Below are 7,225 nucleotides of genomic sequence, written 5' to 3'. Positions count from 1 at the left end.
GTCACAGTCCCGCTAAAAGGTCGCTGATCGCCGCCATTACTAGTAAAAACCAAATTTAAAAAATTCATAAATCTATCACATTTCGTAGACGCTATAACTTTTGTGCAAACCAATCAATATACGCTTATTGATTTTTTTTTTTTTTTTTTACCAAAAACATGTAGCAGGATACATATTGGCTTAAATTAATGAAGAAACTTGATTTGTTAAAAAATTTTTATTGGATATGTTTTTATAGCAGAAAGTAAAAAATATTGTTTTTTTTTTTTTTTTCAAAATTGTCTTTTTTTTTGTTTATAGCCCAAAACATAAAAATCGCAGAGGTGATCAAATACCACCAAAAGAAAGCTCTATTTGTGGGGAAAAAAAGGATGTCAATTTTATTTGGGTACAACGTCGCGCGACCACGCAATTGTCAGTTAAAGTAACGCAGTGCCGTATCGCAAAAAAATGGCCTGGTGAGGAAGGGGGTAAAACCTTTCCGGAGCTGAAGTGGTTAAATACATTGTTTTCCTCCCAGATGGTCACAAGCACATTACTAACTTTAACCACTGGGGGGCAACAGAGCTTTTATTTTTTTTCAGTAACAGAGGTAATAGAAAATACAATTCATTTTTTACTTAAAAATAAATCAATAAATAATTCAGAATGTTAGTACTGTCACACCAACAAATAAAAGCTGATGCACAGCCGTTTATCTTTTTAGAAAGAGCGGGGAAGCATCTATCTGAAGATTTTCTAAAAAACGTTACTTTGTTACTAGAAGAAGAGTTCTGATTGGGGAAACCTGTTCCAGTGACAACTTTTAGGCACAAACAAAGTAACAAACGCTTAAAGACTGACCGCTTACCAGTCAGTATGACTTCTCTACTGGGAGAAGAGAATCCAACAACACAAATACACTATATTACCAAAAGTATTGGGACGCCTGCCTTTACACGCACATAAATTTTAATGGCATCCCAGTCTTAGTCCGTAGGGTTCAATATTGAGTTGGCTCCGCCCTTTGCAGCTATAACAGCTTCAACTCTTCTGGGAAGGCCGTCCACAAGGTTTAGGAGTGTGTCTATGGGAATGTTTGACCATTCTTTCTGAAGCGCATTTGTGAGGTCAGGCACTGATGTTGGACGAGAAGGCCTGGCTCGCAGTCTCCACGCTAATTTATCCCAAAGGTTGAGGTCAGGACTCTGTGCAGGCCAGTTAGGTTCCTCCACCCCAAACTCGCTCATCCGTGTCTTTATGGACCTTTCTTTGTGCACTTTCGGAAGAATGGTCAAACATTCCCATTGACACACTCCTAAACCTTGTGGACGGCCTTCCCAGAAGAGGTGAAGCTGTTATAGCTGCAAAGGGTGGGCCAACTCAATATTGAACCCTACGGACTAAGACTGGGATGCCAGTAAAGTTCACATGTGTGTAAAGGCAGGCGTCCCAATACTTTTGGTAATATAGTGTAAGGTAAAACATGTCACAGACTGCAAGCGTGATGAAAAACCACAGATTTCTATTTCCCCCCTACCCTGATAATGTTCTCCGACTCACCTCTAATCTTCTTTATAGTATCTCCTACCTCTGACAATGATCCATAATTCATTTACGCCAGATCCCGCCCAACCTATAATAATTCACAGCTTGCTTTGTTGAAAACTTGCTCAGTTCTGGCAGTACAAAATATTTGAATTAGAGAAATATATATTATGTAGCCGGGTGCTGGACTACAGAATCATGGAGAAGGAGATATTGTCCTTATTACAGTTAGCATACCTCCCAACGGTCCCTGATTTCGAGGAACTGTCCCTGATTTGGAGCAATGTCCCTCTGTCCCTCATTCCTCCTCATTTGTCCCTCATTTTGGTCTGATCTATATAGTTGTATATAAAATGCACTTTTTATCTTTCAAAAAGTGTTTCCCAGACCTAAACCTTTCATCCAAATTCTAAATTGCTGCATTTGTACATTTTAAAAGCCAATATAACGGGGTAGTAGTGGTAAAAAAAAAAAAAAAAAGCACTTGTGGATTTAATTAACCTTTTTTTTGGGTTAATTCTCCTTTAAGGGGGTGTGGCAGGGGGCGTGTCCTATGCCTACATACGTTTGCTAGTAGGTGTCCCTCATTCCCATCTCAAAATGTTGGGAAGTGTGCAGTTAGTTTTACTTTCACTTTCTACTGTTATGCTGGATGCTGTTGCACGTTTGGCTCCTGAAATCTATAGACAGGAAAGCCTATAGACTTCTATGCGGACGTACAACCACAATGATCAGAAGAACAGCCGGCAAAAAATGATAAACTTGCACTTTATTTAATTTATTTATTCATTTTTTGTGATCACTCACTGTATATATGTCCAGTGGCGTAGCGTGGGTTGTCAGCTCCCGGGGCAAGGCAAATCATTTGCGCCCCCCTAACCTGCGGGCTTTTAGCACTCCCCGAGTCCCTTCAAATACAATAGTACTGACCTACCTGATTCCTATACTGACCACAACACTAACCTACTTGATTTCAACACTGACCAACACGCACTACACTGACCACTATACTACACCAACTGACCCGCCATACTACACCACCTGACCCGCCATACTACACTCTAACCCATCATACTACACTAAATGACCGCCATACTACACCAACTGACCCGCCATACTACACCAACTGACCCGCCATACTACATCAACTGACCCGCCATACTACACCAACTGACCCACCAACTGACCCGCCATACTACAATAACTGACCCGCCATACTACATCAACTGACCCGCCATACTACACCAACTGACCCGCCATACTACATCAACTGACCCGCCATACTACACCAACTGACCCACCAACTGACCCGCCATACTACAATAACTGACCCGCCATACTACATCAACTGACCCGCCATACTACACCAACTGACCCGCCATACTACACCAACTGACCCGCCATACTACATCAACTGACCCGCCATACTACACCAACTGACCCACCAACTGACCCGCCATACTACAATAACTGACCCGCCATACTACATCAACTGACCCGCCATACTACACCAACTGACCCGCCATACTACATCAACTGACCCGCCATACTACACCAACTGACCCGCCATACTACACCAACTGACCCGCCATACTACACCAACTGACCCGCCATACTACATCAACTGACCCGCCATACTACACCAACTGACCCGCCATACTACACCAACTGACCCGCCATACTACACCAACTGACCCGCCATACTACACCAACTGACCCGCCATACTACACCAACTGACCCGCCATACTATATCAACTGACCCGCCATACTACACCAACTGACCCGCCATACTACACCAACTGACCCGCCATACTACACCAACTGACCCGCCATACTACATCAACTGACCCGCCATACTACACCAACTGACCCGCCATACTACACCAACTGACCCGCCATACTACATCAACTGACCCACCATACTACACTAAATGACCGCCATAAAACACTAACTACCCGCCATACTACACCAACTGACCCGCCATACTACACCAACTGACCCGCCATACTACACCAACTGACCCGCCATACTACACCAACTGACCCACCATACTACACTCTAACCCACCATACTACACCAACTGACCCGCCATACTACACTCATACTACACCAACCATACTACACCAACTGACCCGCCATACTACACCAACTGACCCGCCATACTACACCAACTGACCCGCCATACTACATCAACTGACCCGCCATACTACATCAACTGACCCGCCATACTACACCAACTGACCCGCCATACTATATCAACTGACCCGCCATACTACACCAACTGACCCGCCATACTACACCAACTGACCCGCCATACTACATCAACTGACCCGCCATACTACACCAACTGACCCGCCATACTACACCAACTGACCCGCCATACTACACCAACTGACCCGCCATACTACACCAACTGACCCGCCATACTACACCAACTGACCCACCATACTACACTCTAACCCACCATACTACACCAACTGACCCGCCATACTACATCAACTGACCCACCATACTACACCAACTGACCCGCCATACTACACTCTAACCCACCATACTACACCAACTGACCCGCCATACTACACCAACTGACCCGCCATACTACACCAACTGACCCGCCATACTACATCAACTGACCCGCCATACTACACTCTAACCCACCATACTACACCAACTGACCCGCCATACTACACCAACTGACCCGCCATACTACACCAACTGACCCGCCATACTACACTCTAACCCACCATACTACACCAACTGACCCGCCATACTACACCAACTGACCCGCCATACTACACCAACTGACCCGCCATACTACACCAACTGACACGCCATACTACATCAACTGACCCGCCATACTACACCAACTGACCCGCCATACTACACCAACTGACCCGCCATACTACACCAACTGACCCACCATACTACACCAACTGACCCGCCATACTACATCAACTGACCCACCATACTACACTAAATGACCGCCATACTACACTAACTACCCGCCATACTACACTAACTACCCGCCATACTACACCAACTGACCCGCCATACTACACCAACTGACCCGCCATACTACACCAACTGACCCGCCATACTACACCAACTGACCCGCCATACTACATCAACTGACCCGCCATACTACACTCTAACCCACCATACTACACCAACTGACCCGCCATACTACACCAACTGACCCGCCATACTACACCAACTGACCCGCCATACTACACTCTAACCCACCATACTACACCAACTGACCCGCCATACTACACCAACTGACCCGCCATACTACACCAACTGACCCGCCATACTACACCAACTGACACGCCATACTACATCAACTGACCCGCCATACTACACCAACTGACCCGCCATACTACACCAACTGACCCGCCATACTACACCAACTGACCCACCATACTACACCAACTGACCCGCCATACTACATCAACTGACCCACCATACTACACTAAATGACCGCCATACTACACTAACTACCCGCCATACTACACTAACTACCCGCCATACTACACCAACTGACCCGCCATACTACACCAACTGACCCGCCATACTACACCAACTGACCCGCCATACTACACCAACTGACCCACCATACTACACTCTAACCCACCATACTACACCAACTGACCCGCCATACTACACCAACTGACCCGCCATACTACACCAACTGACCCACCATACTACACTCTAACCCACCATACTACACCAACTGACCCGCCATACTACATCAACTGACCCACCATACTACACCAACTGACCCGCCATACTACACCAACTGACCCGCCATACTACACCAACTGACCCACCATACTACACTCTAACCCACCATACTACACCAACTGACCCGCCATACTACACCAACTGACCCGCCATACTACACCAACTGACCCGCCATACTACATCAACTGACATACTACACTCTAACCCACCATACTACACTAAATGACCGCCATACTACACTAACTACCCACCATACTACAATAACTGACTTTCCCCCCCCCTCTCCCCGGGGCCAGTAACACGAATCTCACGAGGGAGTCTCACTCACCTTCGTGTCTGGCTGGCCTGCATCAGTCCGGAGGAGGAGGAGGAGGAGGAGGAGAAGGAGGAGAAGAAGGAGGAGAAGGAGAAGACAGCGGCGGCTCGGCGGCTCACATTGCTTCTCTCCCCCGCGCTCTAGCTGCCATATTCAGTGTCCGGCGCAGTGCACTGTGATTGGGCGTTATGAGGGTCATGTGCGGAGGCGGGACTTCAGGCGTGATGGAGGATAGGCCAGTTCTACGCCTCACATGACCCCCATACGCCCAATCACAGGGCGCCGGACACTGAACATGGCGGCCGGAGCCCGGGGACACAGGAATTTAAAATTAGGAGGAGGCATCCAGTGACACATACTGGCGCCCCCCTAAATGTCACACCCGGGGCCACGGCACCCCCTGCACCCCCCACGCTACGCCACTGTATATGAGTTCAACTTATGTATATACAACTTTGAGCACTGTGGAGATATCTTTTTATTGCTGCTGTATATGTATATTGTATAGCGCGGTATAACCTTATATTTACTATATAAATCCTGTATATGGGGACTCTTACCGGAACTGGTGGACCCCCTAAAGAGCAAGGTCGTATACGCCAGCAGACTTAGCCCTCTGCAGGGTCTATAGGTCCTCCTTATCCCTGGAGCTTTTCGGCAGTGGTTGGAAGTCCTCCACGGTATCCAACTTGAAAATAAGAAGTCATGTCTAGAGGACGCACTGTAACATAAGTCACCAGCGCAGGATGATAAAAAGACTCCAATGGTGTAGTAACGTTTAAAAAAAAGAGGTAGCCTTTATTGCTAAAAAAAAAAAAAAAAAAAAAAACAAGCAGGTACAACCGCAATGACCAGAAGAACAGCTGGCAAAAAATTATAAACTTGCACTTTATTTCATTTATTAATTTTTTGTGATCATCACTCACGGTATATATGAGCGCAACTTATTTATATTCAACTTTGAGCACTGTGGAGATATCTGATAGTTTTTATTGCTGCTGTATATGTATATTGTATAGCGTGGTATAACCTTATATTTACTATATAAATCCTGTATTTGGGGACTCTTACTGCAACTGGTGGACCCCCTAAAGAGCAAGGTCATGTACGCCAGCAGACTTAGCCCTCTGCAGGGTCTATAGGTCCTCCTTATCCCTGGAGCTTTTCGGCAGTGGTTGGAAGTCCTCCACGGTATCCAACTTGAAAATAAGAAGTCGCGTCTAGAGGTCGCACTGTGACATAAGTCACCAGCGCAGAAAGATAAAAAGACTCCAATGGTGTAGTAACGTTTAAAAAGGAGGTAGCCTTTATTGCTAAAAAAAAAAAAAAAAACATGCAGGTACAACTGCAATGACCAGAAGAACAGCCGGCAAAAAATTATAAACTTGCAGTTTATTTATTCATTTTTTGTGACCATCACTCACGGTATATATGAGCGCAACTTATTTATATTCAACTTTGAGCACTGTGGAGATATCTGATAGTTTTTGTTGCTGCTGTATATGTATATTGTGTAGCACGGTATAATCTTATATTTACTATATAAATTCTGTATATGGGAACTCTTACCGGAACTGGTGCACCCCTTAAAGAGAAAGGTCATATACGCCAGCAGACTTTAAGCACTGTGGAGATA

The sequence above is a fragment of the Aquarana catesbeiana genome, linkage group LG10, assembly GCF_042186555.1.
Source record: "Aquarana catesbeiana isolate 2022-GZ linkage group LG10, ASM4218655v1, whole genome shotgun sequence".
NCBI classification, from domain to species: Eukaryota; Metazoa; Chordata; class Amphibia; order Anura; family Ranidae; genus Aquarana; species Aquarana catesbeiana.
This window is presented reverse-complemented; position numbering follows the sequence as displayed.